Consider the following 13,117-nt stretch of genomic DNA (forward strand, 5'->3'; position numbering starts at 1 on the left):
ATAACTATAATGAACCCTTCTATCAAAATAACACACAAGAACAACCTCTTCCATCAGGAATAAATAACACTGAAGAATGAACTCCTTCAAATTCAGGAATAACACACTCCAGAATGAACTCCTTCCATCAGGAATAACACACTCAGAATGAACTCCATCAGTCAGAATAACACACTCAGAATGAACTCCTTCCATCAGGAATAACACACTCAGAATGAACTCCATCAGTCAGGAATAACACACTCAGAATGAACTCCTTCCATCAGGAATACACACACTCAGAATGAACTCCATCAGTCAGGAATAACACACTCAGAATGAACTCCTTCCATCAGGAATAACACACTCAGAATGAACTCCTTCCATCAGGAATAACACACTCAGAATAAAAACTCCTTCCATCAGAAGTAACACACTCAGAATGAACTCCATCAGTCAAGGAATAACACACTCAATGAACTCTTCCATCAGGAATAACACTCCAGAATGAACTCCTTCCATCAAGGAATAACACACTCAGAATGAACTTCTTCCATCAGGAATAACTACACTCAGAATGAACTCCTTCCAGTCAGGAATAACACACTCAGAATGAACTCTTTCCATCAGGAATAACAAACTCAGAATGAACTCCTTCCATCTAGGAATAACACACTCATGATGAAGTCCTTCCATCAGGAATAACAAACTCATAATGAACTCCTTCCATCAGGGAATAACATTCATAATGAACTCCTTCCATTAGGAATAATACACTCATAATTAACTCCTTAAATCGGGGAAAAAAACCACTCAGAACAACTCCTTCCATCAGGAATGACACACTCAGAATGAACTCCTTCCATCAGGAATAATACACTCATAAGGAACTCCTTCCATCGGGAATAACACATTCATAAGAAACTCCTTCCATCAGGAATAACACACTCAATATGAACTCCTTCCATCAGGAAAAACACACTCATAATGAACTCTCTTCCTTCAGGAATAACACACTCATAATGAACTTCTTCCATCAGTCGAATAACACAATCATAATGAACTCTGTCCATCAGGAATAACACACTCATAATGAACTCCTTCCATCAGCAATAACACACTCAGAATGAACTCCTTCCATCAGGAATAACACACTCAGAATGAACTCCTTCCATCAGAATAACACACTCAGAATGAACTCCATCCATCAGGAATAACACACTCCAGAATGAACTCCTTCCATCAGAATAACACACTCAGAATGAACTCCTTCCATCAGGAATAACACACTCAGAATGAACTCCTTCCATCAGGAATAAAACACTCAGAATGAACTCCATCAGTCAGGAATAACACACTCAGAATGAACTCCTTCCATCAGGAATAACACACTCAGAATGAACTCCATCAGTCAGGAATAACACACTCAGAATGAACTCCTTCCATCAGAATAACACACTCAGAATGAACTCCATCAGTCAGGAATAACACACTCAGAATGAACTCCTTCCATCAGGAATAACACACTCAGAATGAACTCCATCAGTCAGGAATAACACACTCAGAATGAACTCCTTCCATCAGGAATAACACACTCAGAATGAACTCCATCAGTCAGGAATAACACACTCAGAATGAACTCCTTCCATCAGGAATAACAAACTCAGAATGAACTCCTTCCATCAGGAATAACACACTCATAATGAAGTCCTTCCATCAGGAATAACAAACTCATAATGAACTCCTTCCATCAGGAATAACACATTCATAATGAACTCCTTCCATTAGGAATAACACACTCATAATTAACTCCTTAAATCAGGAAAAAAACCACTCAGAACAAACTCCTTCCATCAGGAATAACACACTCAGAATGAACTCCTTCCATCAGGAATAATACACTCATAAGGAACTCCTTCCATCAGGAATAACACATTCATAAGAAACTCCTTCCATCAGGAATAACACACTCAATATGGAACTCCTTCCATCAGGAAAAACACACTCATAATGAACTTCTTCCATCAGGAATAACACACTCATAATGAACTTCTTCCATCAGGAATAACACAATCATAATGAACTCTGTCCATCAGGAATAACACACTCATAATGAACTTCTTCCATCAGGAATAACACACTCAAAATGAACTCCTTCCATCAGAAAAAACCACTCAGAATGAACTCCTTCCATCAGGAATAACAAACTCATAAGGAACTCCTTCCATCAGGAATAACACATTCTGATGGAAGGAGTTCATAAGAAACTCCTTCCATCAGGAATATCACAATCAATATGAACTCCTTCCATCAGGAATAACACACTCAGAATGAACTCCATCAGGAATAACACAATCAATATGAACTCCTTCCATCAGGAATAACACACTCATAATGAACTCCTTCCATCCGGAATAATACACTCATAATGAACTCCTTCTATCAGGAATAACACACTCAGAATGAACTCCTTCCATCAGGAATAACACACTAAGAATGAACTCCATCAGTCAGGAATAACACACTCAGAATGAACTCCTTACATCAGGAATAACACACTCAGAATGAACTCCATCAGTCAGGAATAACACACTCAGAATGAACTCCTTCCATCAGGAATAACACACTCAGAATGAACTCCATCAGTCAGGAATAACACACTCAGAATGAACTCCTTCCATCAGGAATAACACACTCAGAATGAACTCCTTCCATCAGGAATAACACACTCAGAATGAACTCCTTCCATCAGGAATAACACACTCAGAATGAACTCCTTCCATCAGGAATAACACACTCAGAATGAACTCCTTCCATCAGGAAAAAAAAACACTCAGAATGAACTCCATCAGTCAGGAATAACACACTCATAATGAACTCCTTCCATCAGGAATAACACACTCAGAATGAACTCCATCAGTCAGGAATAACACACTCAGAATGAACTCCTTCCATCAGGAATAACACACTCAGAATGAACTCCATCAGTCAGGAATAACACACTCAGAATGAACTCCTTCCATCAGGAATAACACACTCAGAATGAACTCCATCAGTCAGAATAACACACTCATAATGAACTCCTTCCATCAGGAATAACAAACTCAGAATGAACTCCTTCCATCAGGAATAACACACTCATAATGAAGTCCTTCCATCAGGAATAACAAACTCATAATGAACTCCTTCCATCAGGAATAACACATTCATAATGAACTCCTTCCATTAGGAATAACACACTCATAATTAACTCCTTAAATCAGGAAAAACCACTCAGAATGAACTCCTTCCATCAGGAATAACACACTCAGAATGAACTCCTTCCATCAGGAATAATACACTCATAAGGAACTCCTTCCATCAGGAATAACACATTCATAAGAAACTCCTTCCATCAGGAATAACACACTCAGAATGAACTCCTTCCATCAGGAAAAACACACTCAGAATGAACTCCTTCCGTCAGGAATAACACACTCATAATGAACTTCTTCCATCAGGAATAACACAATCATAATGAACTCTGTCCATCAGGAATAACACACTCATAATGAACTCCTTCCATCAGGAATAACACACTCAGAATGAACTCCTTCCATCAGGAATAACACACTCAGAATGAACTCCTTCCATCAGGAATAACACACTCAGAATGAACTCCTTCCATCAGGAATAACACACTCAGAATGAACTCCTTCCATCAGGAATAACACACTCAGAATGAACTCCTTCCATCAGGAATAACACACTCAGAATGAACTCCTTCCATCAGGAATAAAACACTCAGAATGAACTCCATCAGTCAGGAATAACACACTCATAATGAACTCCTTCCATCAGGAATAACACACTCAGAATGAACTCCATCAGTCAGGAATAACACACTCAGAATGAACTCCTTCCATCAGGAATAACACACTCAGAATGAACTCCATCAGTCAGGAATAACACACTCAGAATGAACTCCTTCCATCAGGAATAACACACTCAGAATGAACTCCATCAGTCAGGAATAACACACTCAGAATGAACTCCTTCCATCAGGAATAACACACTCAGAATGAACTCCATCAGTCAGGAATAACACACTCAGAATGAACTCCTTCCATCAGGAATAACAAACTCAGAATGAACTCCTTCCATCAGGAATAACACACTCATAATGAAGTCCTTCCATCAGGAATAACAAACTCATAATGAACTCCTTCCATCAGGAATAACACATTCATAATGAACTCCTTCCATTAGGAATAACACACTCATAATTAACTCCTTAAATCAGGAAAAACCACTCAGAACAAACTCCTTCCATCAGGAATAACACACTCAGAATGAACTCCTTCCATCAGGAATAATACACTCATAAGGAACTCCTTCCATCAGGAATAACACATTCATAAGAAACTCCTTCCATCAGGAATAACACACTCAATATGAACTCCTTCCATCAGGAAAAAACACACTCATAATGAACTTCTTCCATCAGGAATAACACACTCATAATGAACTTCTTCCATCAGGAATAACACAATCATAATGAACTCTGTCCATCAGGAATAACACACTCATAATGAACTTCTTCCATCAGGAATAACACACTCAATATGAACTCCTTCCATCAGAAAAAACCACTCAGAATGAACTCCTTCCATCAGGAATAACAAACTCATAAGGAACTCCTTCCATCAGGAATAAACATTTGATGGAAGGAGTTCATAAGAAACTCCTTCCATCAGGAATATCACAATCAATATGAACTCCTTCCATCAGGAAAAACACACTCAGAATGAACTCCATCAGGAATAACACAATCAATATGAACTCCTTCCATCAGGAATAACACACTCATAATGAACTCCTTCCATCCGGAATAATACACTCATAATGAACTCCTTCTATCAGGAATAACACACTCAGGAATGAACTCCTTCCATCAGGAATAACACACTAAGAATGAACTCCATCAGTCAGGAATAACACACTCAGAATGAACTCCTTACATCAGGAATAACACACTCAGAATGAACTCCATCAGTCAGGAATAACACACTCAGAATGAACTCCTTCCATCAGGAATAACACACTCAGAATGAACTCCATCAGTCAGGAATAACACACTCAGAATGAACTCCTTCCATCAGGAATAACACACTCAGAATGAACTCCTTCCATCAGGAATAACACACTCAGAATGAACTCCTTCCATCAGGAATAACACACTCAGAATGAACTCCTTCCATCAGGAATAACAACACTCAGAATGAACTCCATCAGTCAGGAATAACACACTCATAATGAACTCCTTCCATCAGGAATAACACACTCAGAATGAACTCCATCAGTCAGGAATAACACACTCAGAATGAACTCCTTCCATCAGGAATAACACACTCAGAATGAACTCCATCAGTCAGGAATAACACACTCATAATGAACTCCTTCCATCAGGAATAACAAACTCAGGAATGAACTCCTTCCATCAGGAATAACACACTCATAATGAAGTCCTTCCATCAGGAATAACAAACTCATAATGAACTCCTTCCATCAGGAATAACACATTCATAATGAACTCCTTCCATTAGGAATAACACACTCATAATTAACTCCTTAAATCAGGAAAAACCACTCAGAACAAACTCCTTCCATCAGGAATAACACACTCAGAATGAACTCCTTCCATCAGGAATAATACACTCATAAGGAACTCCTTCCATCAGGAATAACACATTCATAAGAAACTCCTTCCATCAGGAATAACACACTCAATATGAACTCCTTCCATCAGGAAAAAACACACTCATAATGAACTTCTTCCATCAGGAATAACACACTCATAATGAACTTCTTCCATCAGGAATAACACAATCATAATGAACTCTGTCCATCAGGAATAACACACTCATAATGAACTTCTTCCATCAGGAATAACACACTCAATATGAACTCCTTCCATCAGAAAAAACCACTCAGAATGAACTCCTTCCATCAGGAATAACAAACTCATAAGGAACTCCTTCCATCAGGAATAACACATTCTGATGGAAGGAGTTCATAAGAAACTCCTTCCATCAGGAATATCACAATCAATATGAACTCCTTCCATCAGGAATAACACACTCAGAATGAACTCCATCAGGAATAACACAATCAATATGAACTCCTTCCATCAGGAATAACACACTCATAATGAACTCCTTCCATCCGAATAATACACTCATAATGAACTCCTTCTATCAGGAATAACACACTCAGAATGAACTCCTTCCATCAGGAATAACACACTAAGAATGAACTCCATCAGTCAGGAATAACACACTCAGAATGAACTCCTTCCATCAGGAATAACACACTCAGAATGAACTCCATCAGTCAGGAATAACACACTCAGAATGAACTCCTTCCATCAGGAATAACACACTCAGAATGAACTCCATCAGTCAGGAATAACACACTCAGAATGAACTCCTTCCATCAGGAATAACACACTCAGAATGAACTCCTTCCATCAGGAATAACACACTCAGAATGAACTCCTTCCATCAGGAATAACACACTCAGAATGAACTCCTTCCATCAGGAATAACACACTCAGAATGAACTCCTTCCATCAGGAAAAAAACACTCAGAATGAACTCCATCAGTCAGGAATAACACACTCATAATGAACTCCTTCCATCAGGAATAACACACTCAGAATGAACTCCATCAGTCAGGAATAACACACTCAGAATGAACTCCTTCCATCAGGAATAACACACTCAGAATGAACTCCATCAGTCAGGAATAACACACTCATAAGGAACTCCTTCCATCAGGAATAACACACTCATAATGAACTCCTTCCATCAGGAATAACACACTCAGTATGAACTCCTTCCATCAGGAAAAACAAACTCATAATGAACTCCTTCCATCAGGAATAACACACTCATAATGAACTCCTTCCATCAGGAATAACACAATCATAATGAACTCTGTCCATCAGGAATAACACACTCATAATGAACTTCTTCCATCAGGAATAACACACTCAATATGAACTCCTTCCATCAGGAAAAAACACACTCATAATGAACTTCTTCCATCAGGAATAACACACTCATAATGAACTTCTTCCATCAGGAATAACACAATCATAATGAACTCTGTCCATCAGGAATAACACACTCATAATGAACTTCTTCCATCAGGAATAACACACTCAATATGAACTCCTTCCATCAGAAAAAAACCACTCAGAATGAACTCCTTCCATCAGGAATAACAAACTCATAAGGAACTCCTTCCATCAGGAATAACACATTCTGATGGAAGGAGTTCATAAGAAACTCCTTCCATCAGGAATATCACAATCAATATGAACTCCTTCCATCAGGGAATAACACACTCAGAATGAACTCCATCAGGAATAACACAATCAGTATGAACTCCTTCCATCAGGAATAACACACTCATAATGAACTCCTTCCATCCGGGAATAATACACTCAGAATGAACTCCTTCTATCAGGAATAACACACTCAGAATGAACTCCTTCCATCAGGAATAACACACTAAGAATGAACTCCATCAGTCAGGAATAACACACTCAGAATGAACTCCTTCCATCAGGAATAACACACTCAGAATGAACTCCATCAGTCAGGAATAACACACTCAGAATGAACTCCTTCCATCAGGAATAACACACTCAGAATGAACTCCATCAGTCAGGAATAACACACTCAGAATGAACTCCTTCCATCAGGAATAACACACTCAGAATGAACTCCTTCCGTCAGGAATAACACACTCAGAATGAACTCCTTCCATCAGGAATAACACACTCAGAATGAACTCCTTCCATCAGGAATAACACACTCAGAATGAACTCCTTCCATCAGGAAAAAAAACACTCAGAATGAACTCCATCAGTCAGGAATAACACACTCATAATGAACTCCTTCCATCAGGAATAACACACTCAGAATGAACTCCATCAGTCAGGAATAACACACTCAGAATGAACTCCTTCCATCAGGAATAACACACTCAGAATGAACTCCATCAGTCAGGAATAACACACTCATAAGGAACTCCTTCCATCAGGAATAACACATTCATAAGAAACTCCTTCCATCAGGAATAACACACTCAATATGAACTCCTTCCATCAGGAAAAAACACACTCATAATGAACTTCTTCCATCAGGAATAACACACTCATAATGAACTTCTTCCATCAGGAATAACACAATCATAATGAACTCTGTCCATCAGGAATAACACACTCATAATGAACTCCTTCCATCAGGAATAACACACTCAATATGAACTCCTTCCATCAGAAAAAACCACTCAGAATGAACTCCTTCCATCAGGAATAACAAACTCATAAGGAACTCCTTCCATCAGGAATAACACATTCTGATGGAAGGAGTTATAAGAAACTCCTTCCATCAGGAATATCACAATCAATATGAACTCCTTCCATCAGGAAAAACACACTCAGAATGAACTTCCATCAGGAATAACACAATCAAAATGAACTCCTTCCATCAGGAATAACACACTCATAATGAACTCCTTCCATCCGGAATAATACACTCATAATGAACTCCTTCTATCAGGAATAACACACTCAGAATGAACTCCTTCCATCAGGAATAACACACTAAGAATGAACTCCATCAGTCAGGAATAACACACTCAGAATGAACTCCTTCCATCAGGAATAACACACTCAGAATGAACTCCATCAGTCAGAATAACACACTCAGAATGAACTCCTTCCATCAGGAATAACACACTCAGAATGAACTCCATCAGTCAGGAATAACACACTCAGAATGAACTCCTTCCATCAGGAATAACACACTCAGAATGAACTCCTTCCATCAGGAATAACACACTCAGAATGAACTCCTTCCGTCAGGAATAACACACTCAGAATGAACTCCTTCCATCAGGAATAACACACTCAGAATGAACTCCATCAGTCAGGAATAACACACTCATAATGAACTCCTTCCATCAGGAATAACACACTCAGAATGAACTCCATCAGTCAGGAATAACACACTCAGAATGAACTCCTTCCATCAGGAATAACACACTCAGAATGAACTCCATCAGTCAGGAATAACACACTCATAATGAACTCCTTCCATCAGGAATAACAAACTCAGAATGAACTCCTTCCATCAGGAATAACACACTCATGATGAAGTCCTTCCATCAGGAATAACAAACTCATAATGAACTCCTTCCATCAGGAATAACACATTCATAATGAACTCCTTCCATTAGGAATAACACACTCATAATTAACTCCTTAAATCAGGAAAAAACCACTCAGAACAAACTCCTTCCATCAGGAATAACACACTCAGAATGAACTCCTTCCATCAGGAATAATACACTCATAAGGAACTCCTTCCATCAGGAATAACACATTCATAAGAAACTCCTTCCATCAGGAATAACACACTCAATATGAACTCCTTCCATCAGGGAAAAAACACACTCATAATGAACTTCTTCCATCAGGAATAACACACTCATAATGAACTTCTTCCATCAGGAATAACACAATCATAATGAACTCTGTCCATCAGGAATAACACACTCATAATGAACTTCTTCCATCAGGAATAACACACTCCAATATGAACTCCTTCCATCAGAAAAAAACCACTCAGAATGAACTCCTTCCATCAGGAATAACAAACTCATAAGGAACTCCTTCCATCAGGAATAACACATTCTGATGGAAGGGTTCATAAGAAACTCCTTCCATCAGGAATATCACAATCAATATGAACTCCTTCCATCAGGAATAACACACTCAGAATGAACTCCATCAGGAATAACACAATCAATATGAACTCCTTCCATCAGGAATAACACACTCATAATGAACTCCTTCCATCCGGAATAATACACTCATAATGAACTCCTTCTATCAGGAATAACACACTCAGAATGAACTCCTTCCATCAGGAATAACACACTAAGAATGAACTCCATCAGTCAGGAATAACACACTCAGAATGAACTCCTTCCATCAGGAATAACACACTCAGAATGAACTCCATCAGTCAGGAATAACACACTCAGAATGAACTCCTTCCATCAGGAATAACACACTCAGAATGAACTCCATCAGTCAGGAATAACACACTCAGAATGAACTCCTTCCATCAGGAATAACACACTCAGAATGAACTCCTTCCGTCAGGAATAACACACTCAGAATGAACTCCTTCCATCAGGAATAACACACTCAGAATGAACTCCTTCCATCAGGAATAACACACTCAGAATGAACTCCTTCCATCAGGAATAACACACTCAGAATGAACTCCATCAGTCAGGAATAACACACTCATAATGAACTCCTTCCATCAGGAATAACACACTCAGAATGAACTCCATCAGTCAGGAATAACACACTCAGAATGAACTCCTTCCATCAGGAATAACACACTCAGAATGAACTCCATCAGTCAGGAATAACACACTCATAAGGAACTCCTTCCATCAGGAATAACACATTCATAATGAAACTCCTTCCATCAGGAATAACACACTCATAATGAACTCCTTACATCAGGAAAAAACACACTCAGAATGAACTCCTTCCATCAGGAATAACACACTCATAATGAACTCCTTCCATCAGGAATAACACAATCATAATGAACTCCGTCCATCAGGAATAACACACTCATAATGAACTCCTTCCATCAGGAATAACACACTCAATATGAACTCCTTCCATCAGGAAAAAACACACTCATAATGAACTTCTTCCATCAGGAATAACACACTCATAATGAACTTCTTCCATCAGGAATAACACAATCATAATGAACTCTGTCCATCAGGAATAACACACTCATAATGAACTTCTTCCATCAGGAATAACACACTCAATATGAACTCCTTCCATCAGAAAAAAACCACTCAGAATGAACTCCTTCCATCAGGAATAACAAACTCATAAGGAACTCCTTCCATCAGGAATAACACATTCTGATGGAAGGAGTTCATAAGAAACTCCTTCCATCAGGAATATCACAATCAATATGAACTCCTTCCATCAGGAATAACACACTCAGAATGAACTCCATCAGGAATAACACAATCAATATGAACTCCTTCCATCAGGAATAACACACTCATAATGAACTCCTTCCATCCGGAATAATACACTCATAATGAACTCCTTCTATCAGGAATAACACACTCAGAATGAACTCCTTCCATCAGGAATAACACACTAAGAATGAACTCCATCAGTCAGGAATAACACACTCAGAATGAACTCCTTCCATCAGGAATAACACACTCAGAATGAACTCCATCAGTCAGGAATAACACACTCAGAATGAACTCCTTCCATCAGGAATAACACACTCAGAATGAACTCCATCAGTCAGGAATAACACACTCAGAATGAACTCCTTCCATCAGGAATAACACACTCAGAATGAACTCCTTCCATCAGGAATAACACACTCAGAATGAACTCCTTCCATCAGGAATAACACACTCAGAATGAACTCCTTCCATCAGGAATAACACACTCAGAATGAACTCCTTCCATCAGGAATAAAACACTCAGAATGAACTCCATCAGTCAGAATAACACACTCATAATGAACTCCTTCCATCAGGAATAACACACTCAGAATGAACTCCATCAGTCAGGAATAACACACTCAGAATGAACTCCTTCCATCAGGAATAACACACTCAGAATGAACTCCATCAGTCAGGAATAACACACTCATAAGGAACTCCTTCCATCAGGAATAACACATTCATAAGAAACTCCTTCCATCAGGAATAACACACTCAATATGAACTCCTTCCATCAGGAAAAAACACACTCAGAATGAACTTCTTCCATCAGGAATAACACACTCATAATGAACTTCTTCCATCAGGAATAACACAATCATAATGAACTCTGTCCATCAGGAATAACACACTCATAATGAACTTCTTCCATCAGGAATAACACACTCAATATGAACTCCTTCCATCAGAAAAAAACCACTCAGAATGAACTCCTTCCATCAGGAATAACAAACTCATAAGGAACTCCTTCCATCAGGAATAACACATTCTGATGGAAGGAGTTCATAAGAAACTCCTTCCATCAGGAATATCACAATCAATATGAACTCCTTCCATCAGGAAAAACACACTCAGAATGAACTCCATCAGGAATAACACAATCAATATGAACTCCTTCCATCAGGAATAACACAATCATAATGAACTCCTTCCATCCGGAATAACACACTCATAATGAACTCCTTCTATCAGGAATAACACACTCAGAATGAACTCCTTCCATCAGGAATAACACACTAAGAATGAACTCCATCAGTCAGGAATAACACACTCAGAATGAACTCCTTACATCAGGAATAACACACTCAGAATGAACTCCATCAGTCAGGAATAACACACTCAGAATGAACTCCTTCCATCAGGAATAACACACTCAGAATGAACTCCATCAGTCAGGAATAACACACTCAGAATGAACTCCTTCCGTCAGGAATAACACACTCAGAATGAACTCCTTCCATCAGGAATAACACACTCAGAATGAACTCCATCCATCAGGAATAACACACTCAGAATGAACTCCTTCCATCAGGAATAACACACTCAGAATGAACTCCATCAGTCAGGAATAACACACTCATAATGAACTCCTTCCATCAGGAATAACACACTCAGAATGAACTCCATCAGTCAGGAATAACACACTCAGAATGAACTCCTTCCATCAGGAATAACACACTCAGAATGAACTCCATCAGTCAGGAATAACACACTCATAATGAACTCCTTCCATCAGGAATAACAAACTCAGAATGAACTCCTTCCATCAGGAATAACACACTCATAATGAAGTCCTTCCATCAGGAATAACAAACTCATAATGAACTCCTTCCATCAGGAATAACACATTCATAATGAACTCCTTCCATTAGGAATAACACACTCATAATTAACTCCTTAAATCAGGAAAAAACCACTCAGAACAAACTCCTTCCATCAGGAATAACACACTCAGAATGAACTCCTTCCATCAGGAATAATACACTCATAAGGAACTCCTTCCATCAGG

Source organism: Coregonus clupeaformis, chromosome 18 (assembly GCF_020615455.1).
Source record: "Coregonus clupeaformis isolate EN_2021a chromosome 18, ASM2061545v1, whole genome shotgun sequence".
NCBI lineage: Eukaryota > Metazoa > Chordata > Actinopteri > Salmoniformes > Salmonidae > Coregonus > Coregonus clupeaformis.